Below are 12,344 nucleotides of genomic sequence, written 5' to 3' on the forward strand. Positions count from 1 at the left end.
CTGCTCGGATTTGTATGTTTTATCAGGTCAAACAAATTCCAATTTTCTCAAACATGTCATTGAATTTTAGCTAAGTGTTTTTTTTAAATCTAAAACCAAAGAACTATTAAATATCAATCACCTTAAATCATGTTCCACCACAGGGGATCAGTGCATTTATCCTGTACATTATTTGCCTCTGACTTGCGCCTCATTGGAGATTTTCTATAAATTTTACAAGGAATAATCAATGCAAATGTGTAATGTTACTTATCTTCTCATCATTTATTGTAGCATTGATGTGCTGCAGTACAAAGTGTAATTAAGTCTGCATTTTAATTTTTCCTCAGGCAAACTGCAATAATGCTGAGATTCCAATCAGTTTGTCCCACAGTCTGTGGGAGCAGATATGCTGTGTTCAGTGAAATCTGGAATCTAAGAACATTTTTTTTCCTGAAGTAATGTGTTTAATTTTGTGTTTGTGGTCTGCCTGCGGACATTATTTATAATTGTAGCTGATAAGCCTTCTCATTTTGATGAATATAAGGTTTTAAATTAATCTTAGATTCTTACTAAATGTTCCATTTTATCTTAATTCCTCTGTTATGTTTTAACAACACAATATTCCTCTTTCTTTGCATGGGAACATCAGGCCCTTTGAAGCTGCTGTGTCTTTGTCTTTGGCTTGGCTTCGCGGACGAAGATTTATGGAGGGGGTAAAAAGTCCACGTCAGCTGCAGGCTCGTTTGTGGCTGACAAGTCTGATGCGGGACAGGGGTTAACTGGGCAATTTCCCAAATTAGCACCCGAGTTACATGGCAGTTTGAAGGGGTCTGACCCAGTCAACCCTGTCAGAATCCAACCGGGTCCCTGACCTACCTCAGAGGTAGTCAGAGAAACCAATGAAACTTACCTAGGTCATGTCCAGAGGCGATTTGAAAACGAAAATGGCCGACCTGCTTATTCCGGTGACGTCAGCGCATGCGTGCATGCATCACCAGGCAGCCAGCATCCGAACATCCGGCAGTTCTTCCAGTGTGTAGGTGACGTGTCACTGCGGGGGTGGTATCCCCCTTAAAATGCCGGGTTTGCAATTTAATCGGTAGATCCCTCTGCAATTTAAAAGGTGCTTCCAGAACAATTGCCCCAGTAATCACATCCAAGACCCAGGAGGGCAACCCAGGTGCTGCAGTTTAAAAGAAGCTAGTGAGTTTAGAAACATTTAGCACCAAGTAGCAGCACTGCTGGAGCTGCTGCAATGGCAGTGCTGCCACTGGTGTAACCTGTAGAGATCAGGGATTGGAGTCACAGTGCTCCTGTGGGGTCCAACTATGCAGTCCGACTGCTGTCAGTTCTGTCCAGGTTTTATTTAAAAATACTGCAACTGTGGGCTCCACACCCAAGATGGCATCACCTATGATGGGGGGGGGGGGGTGGTGGTGGGTTGCAAACCCCTGGGAAACACACCTTTCAGCTGCTGGGCACCAGTAAACAAAGACACAACTCCCCCTCCTCTTGTTTGTGAAGGGATAATGACCCCCAGGATGGTGATCATGGTGGTGGACCAGTGAGTTGTTAATGTGTAATGGAGGGTGGTGATTCCTGGTTCTCCTTAAGTCCACAGTCATCTCCTTCGTCTTGTCCATAGTGAGAGTCAGGTTGTTACTCTCACGGTATGTGAGATTTTCCACCTCTTCTCTGTAGGTCGACTCATCACTGTTGCTGATTAGGTCAACTACTGTTGTCGTGTCATCTGCAAACTTGATGATACTATTGGAGCTGGTTCTGGTGATGCAGTCATGGTTCAGTAGCGTGAACAGGAGCAGCCTGAGCAGATGTCCTTTATGAGAATTGAATTCAGAAAAAAAGAGCAATTTTGACAAACATGAATGTTGTCACCTCCATCAATCACTAAAAGATCCCTTCCATGATGATAATTACCCTGATCTTGTGTCTTATCAAACTCATGGGAGGTGACTTAATACAGGTCTACAAGATTACGAGAGGCATAGATAGGGTGGGCAGCCAGCACTTATTTCCCAGGGCTACAATCATAAATACCTAAGGACATGAATTTAAGAAGAGCAGAAGAATATTTAGGGGAGAAGTCGGTGGATTTTACACAAAGAGTAGTTGGTGTCTGGGATGCATTGCCAGGGATGGTGGTCAAGGCTGGTACAATAGGGTTATTTAAAAGACACAGGTACATGGATACAAGAAAAGTAGAGGGTTATTGGTGTGGGCTAGGGAAAGTTTAGATTGTTGAGTAGGTTTACAGAGGTTTGCACCACATAGAGCGGCAGAGTTGGCATAGCGGTTAGCGCAAAACCTTTGCAGTGCTAGTGATCGGGACCAGCGTTCGAATCCCACGCTGTCTGTGAGGAGTTTGTACGTGCTCCCTGTAACTGCATGGTTTTTCTCTGGGGGTTCCAGTTTCCTCCCACCGTTTAAAACTTACTGGGGGTGTAGGTTAATTAGGTGTAAGTTAGTTGGCTTGGACTCATGGGTTGAAATGGCTGTATGTCTAATTGTTTTAAAATTAAACTTAAATTTAAAATTTAATAATGGGTTGAAGGGCTTGTACTGTTCTGTAATGTATGTTCTGTGCTTGTCTGCTTGGCTTAATTACTTGGCCAGATATTCAGCACCATATCTCTTACTGATGGTGAACATATGGATAAACACATCAAAGTTTTCTTTTGCTGTGAAAAGATGTAAAAACAAATAAATAAATCTGTTTTCTGTGATAGATAAACTATCCATTCATAAGGCAGGTTTAACTGAAGGGAAGCTTCCCTTTTACTTCTTTCCAGCAAAACATTACATTGATGACATATGTTAATTTCACATAAAATTAACAAATAAAATATAAACATCAAAATAGAAATACATCATTAAAATTCACAAGATTACAAGATATAGGATGAAAAGTAGGCTGATTGGCCCACTGAGTCTAATTTTCCCCCCCCCCCCATTCTAATCCTGAGCTGATCTATTGACCCATTCAGTCCCACTCCCTGGCTTTCTCCCCGTAACCCTTGATGCCCTGACTAATCAAATACCTGTCAATCTCTGCCTTAAATACACCCAATGACCTTGCAACAAGTGCCACAGACTAATGACCCTCTGACTAAAGATTTTTTTTTCTGCATCTCTTTGCTTAAATTGATGTCCTTTTGTCCTGATGCTATGCCCTCTTGTCTGATAATCCCCTATCATGTGAAGCTTCCTTACCACATCTACTCTTTTCTGGCATTTTAGTATTCGAATGGCTTCTTTGACCAACCTCCCCACCCACCTCCCATCTTTCTGTACTCCAATGAGTACAGTCCAAGAGCCAATAATCATTCCTCATATGCTAACTCTTTTTTCATTCCCGGTATTATTCTAGTAAATCTTCTCTGAACCTTCTCCAACATCATCATGTCTTTTCTCAAATAAGGCACCCAAATCAGATACACAGTAAAAAGAAGAAGCCCCAACATTGTCCCCTATGGAACACCAGTGGTAACCAGTAGCCAATCAGAATAGGATCCCTTTATTCCTACTCTCTGTTTCCTGCTGATCACCCTATGCTCTACCCATGCTAGTATCCTTCCTGTAATTCCATGAGCTCTCATCCTATTTAGCAGCCTTATGTGTGGCAACTTGTCGAAGACCCTTTGAAAGACCAAATGCACAGCATCCACGGCATCTGTCCTGTCTATCCTACTTGTGATTTCTTCAAAATTTCCAGTATGTTTCTTCGACATGATTTTCCTTTAAGAAATCTATGCTGACTTGGGCCTGTCTTTTCATGCATCTCAAGGTATTCCGCAACCTTGCCCTTGACATTTGACTCCAACAGCTTCACAAAGACTAATTACAGACTAATATATTTATAGTTTCCTTTCTGTTGCCTCACTCCATTTTTAAACAGCAGGGTGACATTTGTGATCCTCCATTTTATCGGAACCATGCCAGACTCCATTGATTCCTGGAAGATCATTAATAATGCCTCTACAATTTGGAATTTCTATACTGCTTCCCCCTTCAGAACCCAAGGGTGTATTCCATCCCATCTGGGTGACTTTCTACCCTTACACAATTTTGCTTCCCAAGTACCATATCTCTTGTGAACTTGACTGCACTCCCATCTCTTCCAAGAGATCCATGAGAGTCCAGAATGCTACTAATGTCTTCCACAGTGAATCCTGGTCTAAAATATTCATTCAGTTTCTTTGCCATCTCCTTGTCTCCCATGGCAATTTCTCCAACATTGTTTTCTATCGGTCCCACGTCTACAGTACTTTGATAACGCTTTTACTCTATATATTTTAAAAAAAGTTTTTAGTATCCTCTTTGATATCACTTGCTGACCTCCTTTCATAATTCATCCTTTCTTTCCTAATCGCCGCCTTAGTTGTTTTCACTAAGTTGTTGAACATTTCCCAGTCCTCCATCTTCCCACTTATTTTTGCTTCCTTGTATCCTCTCTCTCTTTTGCTTTTACTTTAGCTTTACCTTCCCTTGCCAGCCACAGTCGTCTCATTTATCCATTCACTATTTTCTTTCTTTTTGGTATGTGCCTGTCCTGCACTTACCTCATTTCTCACATGAACTCTAGCAATTACTGTTCTACTGTCTTCCTTAGAGTATGCAGATACCAGGATTGCAGTGCGATGCACAAAAGTCCAGGAGAGACGTAGAAGATCACACTGCATCCATTGGATGTGAAGTGTAACCAAGGTTTTGGGCCTGAGCTCTTCATCAAAGTTTGCCTTAGCAAAGGGCTCAGGCTCAAAACCTTGCTACCCTTTACTTCCTATAAATGCTGCGTGACCTGCTGAGTTTCCCTAGCACTTTTGTGTGTTGCACTACTTATCATCAAAGTTATTTGAAGGATATATAAAGATCTGGCAAAAAGAAAATCAAAGTTCTTGATTGTAAATTTGAAGATGTAAATCTGGTGATCAGGGGTAAAATGTTTGAGGTCACAATGTACGATAGGATATCAAGCAAGAAGGAAGAAGTCAGAAGGTCAGTGAATAGATGGACTGGATGGCAGAGGAGATTGGAACAGATAAGCAAGATATTGTATAAGTACCGCGCGCTAACCGATTGCGCCACTGGAGCTCTAGATAAGCAAGATATTGGAGATGGATTTATGGAAGTGTTCAGGGAGGAAGTCGGAAGGACTTTATGGCTGCGAGACAAACATATGGTTACACTGAACAACAAATATTTTAAAAAGGTTTGCTTTCTGAAAAAAAAATTGGGGATTATGATAGGCAACTTTAAGGTGAACACAAAGATAATTTCAGATATGCTATAGGAAGTTGGAGAAACATTAAATTAACTTTTATTGAATTTAGCATGTTTCATTGCAAAATGACACTGACACACTGTGTTAGTTTAAGTGGCCTAAAAATGTTTTCCCAATGATTTTCATTGTACTCAGCAACTGATGCCACTCGTGTCAGTGTCCAACAATAGTCGGCAGCATTGATGGATTCCAGTCGCCCTAATACTGTTTTTCCATGGTCACAATGTCCTGGTGAAACCTTTCACCATGTGTGTCACTGACTGCACCCAGATCAGCAGGAAAGAAGTCCAAGTGCAAACGCACAAAATGAATTATAAATGACATGTTGCACTTCTCGTTTTTGTATGCTGGAAGTAGACTTAAAATATGACAGGAAATCACAAAAATAGGTTACATCTGAAAATCATTAAATAATAGGTGATTTTCATGATCAGCAACACAGAATCCATAAAATACATCCAAAAGTGTTTAGGAAGCAAGATCTTTGTTGTCCAGTGTTCCAGTGAAAGGAGCATTGGGAATTGGCCGGATTGATGTGGAAGAACAAAGATGGAGGTCAATGTGAGTCATCTGAGGACCTTGATAGAAATTGAAAGATCAATGTGGGAGGGTACTGTCTTATCAAGGAAGGTAGGGGGCACTGGGATAAATATATAGGATGTTAACATCAAAGATGGTAAATAATTTACTGTAATGAAAAATTAGCCATTAAATCTCCACTGCCATTAAACCTATATGTAAGGCCTGTTCTTTAGTCAAAGACCATGTCATTCACCAGATGGAATGCAAGGACTGAAGTCTTCCAGAACATACATAGGCCTTTGACAATGTATTAGTTAACTATGCTAATCATGTTGGATAATGATTATCCAACTGCACGAAAACCAACAAGGTCGGGTCAGATACAGCAATGAGCTCTCTGAACCCTTCTCCATTAACAATGGTGTGAAGCAAGGCTGTGTTCTCGCACCAATCCTCTTTTCAATCTTCTTCAGCATGATGCTGAACCAAGCCATGAAAGACCTCAACAATGAAGACGCTGTTTACATCCGGTACCGCACGGATGGCAGTCTCTTCAATCTGAGGCGCCTGCAAGCTCACACCAAGACACAAGAGCAACATGTCCGTGAACTACTCTTTGCAGACGATGCCGCTTTAGTTGCCCATTCAGAGCCAGCTCTTCAGCGCTTGACGTCCTGTTTTGCGGAAACTGCCAAAATGTTTGGCCTGGAAGTCAGCCTGAAGAAAACTGAGGTCCTCCATCAGCCAGCTCCCCACCATGACTACCAGCCCTCCCACATCTCCTTCGGGCACACAAAACTCAAAACGGTCAACCAGTTTACCTATCTCGGCTGCACCATTTCATCAGATGCAAGGATCGACAACGAGATAGACAACAGACTCGCCAAGGCAAATAGCGCCTTTGGAAGACTACACAAAAGAGTCTGGAAAAACAACCAACTGAAAAACCTCACAAAGATAAGCGTATACAGAGCCGTTGTCATACCCACACTCCTGTTCGGCTCCGAATCATGGGTCCTCTACCGGCATCACCTACGGCTCCAAGAACGCTTCCACCAGCGTTGTCTCCGCTCCATCCTCAACATCCATTGGAGCGCTTTCATCCCTAATGTCGAAGTACTCAAGATGGCAGAGGCCGACAGCATCGAGTCCACGCTGATGAAGATCCAGCTGCGCTGGGTGGGTCACGTCTCCAGAATGGAGGACCATCGCCTTCCCAAGATCGTGTTATATGGCGAGCTCTCCACTGGCCACTGTGACGGAGGTGCACCAAAGAAAAGGTACAAGGACTGCCTAAAGAAATCTCTTGGTGCCTGCCACATTGACCACCGCCAGTGGGCTGATATCGCCTCAAACCGTACATCTTGGCGCCTCACAGTTTGGCGGGCAGCAACCTCCTTTGAAGAAGACCACAGAGCCCACCTCACTGACAAAAGGCAAAGGAGGAAAAACCCAACACCCAACCCCAACCAACCAATTTTCCCCTGTAACCGCTGCAACCGTGTCTGCCTGTCCCACATCGGACTTGTCAGCCACAAACGAGCCTGCAGCAGACGTGGACTTTTACCCCCTCCATAAATCTTCGTCCGCGAAGCCAAGCCAAAGAAAAAGAAAAGTTAACTATGCAAACATTTTCAGGCTCAATTTTTAAACAGATTTTTGCCAGTATTACGTGTGCCAGTTGGAAGTAAAATCACAGTGTTTTTGTTAGTGATGAATATTTTTGAATTTCTTCTCCTACTCAGAAATGTGAGTTGTTATGCCAGATCTGGAGAACCACTTGGAGGAAGATTGTGTTTAGACATAAATACCACACTGAGGTCCTGGTTTTCACCATGATAGTACAGCTCTGTTCATCTTGTGTTCTGTGTGGCATATCTGGGACACTGCACTAATTCTACACTAAAAATACACAAGTATAATTTATGAGATAATTAGGACAAAACACGTCAAAGGCTCCAATTTTAAAATGCATCTTTGTTCAGTGAGAAAGATAAAATGAAGCAAATGACCATGGAGTGGTAATTTGTATTTTGTATGAAGTCTTATTGAAAGAAAGTTAAAAAAGATGAATGAAACCAAGGTCACTTAAAGTTACTATTTTTCTTATTGTTTCCTTTCATTTTGGCCAAACGGTTCAAACTCAAGTTTATTATCACAAATTCCAAACTGCATGTTAGAGGTTGCTTTGTGAATGGAGCAGTTCGACGTCTCATACATAGCACAACAAGTGAGACACAATACAAAAGCGCAGATTTACAGAGAGTTTAGTTTGGACGGTGCAGAGGCAAAGTCATTTTTACTATTTTGGAGTTCATTCATGAGTCTGATAACGGTGGGAGAGAAACTGTTTTCGAGTCTGGTGGTGCGTGATTGCACATTTGTGAGTCTTCTTCCTGACAGGAAGAGAGTGTGGCCGTGGTGGAATGAGTCTTTGGAGTGGCACTGAAAGAGGAGAGGGAGTGTGTTTGGTGACCCAAGCCACATTCACAACCATCTGCAGTTTCTTGCAGTCTTGGACAGAGCAGACTGTACCACATCGTGATGCACCCCGATGAAATGCTTTCAATGGTGCCCATGTAGAAGTTGTGAAGGGATGCTGGTGACATGCCAAATTTCTTCATGCTTCTGAAGAGATTTGGCCATTGAATCCACATGGGTAGACAAAGACAAGTCACTGGAGTGGTTTACTCCAAAGAACCTAAAGCTATCTACTATCTCCACTTCAGTACTGTTGATGCAGAACAGGGAATGACCACTGATCCTCCTCCAGAAGTCTAATACAGCCTAGCAAAATTTAACACTGTGATACTGCATCTGCAGGAGGCATCAGCTACATCCATTACTCCCATTAAGGTCTCCTCTTCGTCGGAGAGACTTGATGCAGACCTCAGCACCTCAGCTCAGTTCATCACAGTAAGTGTGGATCTCCCAGTGGCTACTCATTTCAATTCCCTGCCCCATTCCCATGTCTGACCATGGTCTCGTGCAATGCCAGACTGAGAGCACCCACAAATTGGAGAAAAACACCCCATATTCTGTCTGGGCCTCCTCCAACCAGATGGCATTAACATTGCCCTCTCTAGTTTCCTTTAGACTCTCCACCCCACTCCCCAATGCATCTTTCCTCATGATTCCTGTCCTCTAGATCTGTCTCTTTCTATCTTCCCTTTTCCCTCTGTCTCCTTTCACAGAGCCAAAATCAATTCTCACCTTTCCTCACTCCTGTCCCCTTATCATATCCAAATAACACCTTTTGTCTGTTCGTCTGCATTCCTCCCTCTCCCATTCTTCCCTTTGTCCTCTAGGCTTTGAATGCAGATGCCTGTCTCTCTTTTTACTCATACGTTAAGGAAGAGCTCAGGCCCGAAATATATATTTCCCTGCAATGGATGTCGCGAGACCGGCTGAGTTCTTCCAGCATCTTTGTGGTTTTAATTTAAGCACGTGGAACATATTTAAGTGTATTCAATCCTTGGTGGTTCTATTTTAGTTTCCTGGTTTATAAAATATTAATCTACTTCCTATCAAATTTAATATGTTTGATTGCATAATCAGGAGAAATTATTTTTACATGTTCCTGTTCTGTACAACCATTCATATGATGGCCCAATTATGTTTTGTCATCAACATTTCCTCAATCAAGTTTGACTTTTGTGCTTATTCAATCTGTAGGTTGTAATGGAAATTGATTAATCATGCTTAGAAAAGATTTAATCAATCGTATGTTTTTAAATGTTTAATTCTTACATCTGTTCAACAGCTTTGACTGATTCTAATCTTAAACCCGTCTGAATCCAAACCTATGATGTATGGCGAAGTGCAATGATTGGTTCTTCAATTAAACAAATTTTTCCCTAATGGTCTCACCCTTCCACTGATTGCTTGTTGCAAACATGCAATTGTCAGCTATTTCCAGTGGCTTTGAATTAAAATAATCTTCTAACTCTATAGCAAGGAGATTTTTTAGCTTCACATATTAAACTAAACCACACTAAGCCAATTCAACGTTATATGCTTACAAATTGCTTAATTTTGGGATCTCACCATTTCATCTTCTTAATATTCCAGGTCATTCCATGTCTATTTATTTGATATTCAAGCGAATGGGTTCTTGAGCTCAGGCATTCTTGGTGAAATTCCTGATTTAATGAGTCAAAGATTATGTGTTGTTTGTCTTACCTTTATTTTTCTTTCTTTGGCTTGGCTTCGCGGACGAAGATTTATGGAGGGGGTAAAAAGTCCACGTCAGCTGCAGGCTCGTTTGTGGCTGACAAGTCTAATGCGGGACAGGCAGACACGATTGCAGCGGTTGCAGGGGAAAGTTGGTTGGTTGGGGTTGGGTGTTGGGTTTTTCCTCCTTTGCCTTTTGTCAGTGAGGTGGGCTCTGCGGTCTTCTTCAAAGGAGGTTGCTGCCCGCCGAACTGTGAGGCGCCAAGATGCACGGTTTGAGGCGAGATCAGCCCACTGGCGGTGGTCAATGTGGCAGGCACCAAGAGATTTCTTTAGGCAGTCCTTGTACCTTTTCTTTGGTGCACCTCTGTCACGGTGGCCAGTGGAGAGCTCGCCATATAACACGATCTTGGGAAGGCGATGGTCCTCCATTCTGGAGACGTGACCCATCCAGCGCAGCTGGATCTTCAGCAGCGTGGACTCGATGCTGTCGACCTCTGCCATCTCGAGTACTTCAACGTTAGGGGTGTAAGCGCTCCAATGGATGTTGAGGATGGAGCGGAGACAACGCTGGTGGAAGCGTTCTAGGAGCCGTAGGTGGTGCCGGTAGAGGACCCATGATTCGGAGCCGAACAGGAGTGTGGGTATGACAACGGCTCTGTATACGCTTATCTTTGTGAGGTTTTTCAGTTGGTTGTTTTTCCAGACTCTTTTGTGTAGTCTTCCAAAGGCGCTATTTGCCTTGGCGAGTCTGTTGTCTATCTCATTGTCGATCCTTGCATCTGATGAAATGGTGCAGCCGAGATAGGTAAACTGGTTGACCGTTTTGAGTTTTGTTTGCCCGATGGAGATGTGGGGGGGCTGGTAGTCATGGTGGGGAGCTGGCTGATGGAGGACCTCAGTTTTCTTCAGGCTGACTTCCAGGCCAAACATTTTGGCAGTTTCCGCAAAGCAGGACGTCAAGCGCTGAAGAGCTGGCTCTGAATGGGCAACTAAAGCGGCATCATCTGCAAAGAGTAGTTCACGGACAAGTTTCTCTTGTGTCTTGGTGTGAGCTTGCAGGCGCCTCAGATTGAAGAGACTGCCATCCGTGCGGTACCGGATATAAACAGCGTCTTCATTGTTGGGGTCTTTCATGGCTTGGTTCAGCATCATGCTGAAGAAGATTGAAAAGAGGGTTGGTGCGAGAACACAGCCTTGCTTCACGCCATTGTTAATGGAGAAGGGTTCAGAGAGCTCATTGCTGTATCTGACCCGACCTTGTTGGTTTTCGTGCAGTTGGATAATCATGTTGAGGAACTTTGGGGGACATCCGATGCGCTCTAGTATTTGCCAAAGCCCTTTCCTGCTCATGGTGTCGAAGGCTTTGGTGAGGTCAACAAAGGTGATGTAGAGTCCTTTGTTTTGTTCTCTGCACTTTTCTTGGAGCTGTCTGAGGGCAAAGACCATGTCAGTGGTTCCTCTGTTTGCGCGAAAGCCGCACTGTGATTCTGGGAGAATATTCTCGGCGACACTAGGTATTATTCTATTTAGTAGAATCCTAGCGAAGATTTTGCCTGCAATGGAGAGCAACGTGATTCCCCTGTAGTTTGAGCAGTCTGATTTCTCGCCTTTGTTTTTGTACAGGGTGATGATGGTGGCATCACGAAGATCCTGAGGCAGTTTACCTTGGTCCCAACAAAGCTTGAAAAACTCATGCAGTTTGGCATGCAGAGTTTTGCCGCCAGCCTTCCAGACTTCTGGGTTCCCACCCTTACCTTTATTAGAGACAGTTAAAACTGGTGCTTGTGATAACTGAGTGATAAATTGTCTCAATTGTCCTTTACCTCTGTAGCTTGCAATGGTACATGCAAAGTTGTTGACAAATGTGATTTCACATTTGTGGACATAGGCAAATAGTGAGGATAATCAGCTTTGGTACTTCATGCTCACCTGAATCTTGCTGGATGTTTGAAGAAGATGTAGTACCCTCATTGCCAATTTGCATAATTTTCTCAAATATATTCAGACACCACATAATAGTTTCAAAGAAGAGATTTATTTGTAAGACAACATACTTATATGCTGATCTTTAAGGTATCTTTGCAAACTGAAATTGACATGGATTTTTGCTGTACAGCAAAAACACAGCATGGTTCTCCTATCTAATAGGTTCACAGTATGAACATGCACATGGATACACACAGTACATGGTCTTACCAATTTACAGGTCTGTCTGATACATGCCGTGAGTAAATACTTGGTGCCAGTGGGTGGACACCAATGGAACAAAATGCAATCAATTGCCAAGACCATTTCACAATCAGAATCAGAATTTATTGTCATGAACAAGTCATGAAATTTGCTGTTTCGTGGCAGCGTCACA

General features: G+C 42.9%; 1 protein-coding gene across 7 annotated transcripts in view; it reads left to right on the forward strand.

Moving 5' to 3' along the window:
• The window catches only part of LOC138751912 (leucine-rich repeat-containing protein 4C-like), a 568,103-nt gene that overhangs the window by 312,385 nt on the left and 243,374 nt on the right, over positions 1–12,344 (forward strand). The window lies entirely within an intron of this gene.

This window comes from Narcine bancroftii, chromosome 1, assembly GCF_036971445.1.
Source record: "Narcine bancroftii isolate sNarBan1 chromosome 1, sNarBan1.hap1, whole genome shotgun sequence".
NCBI classification, from domain to species: Eukaryota; Metazoa; Chordata; class Chondrichthyes; order Torpediniformes; family Narcinidae; genus Narcine; species Narcine bancroftii.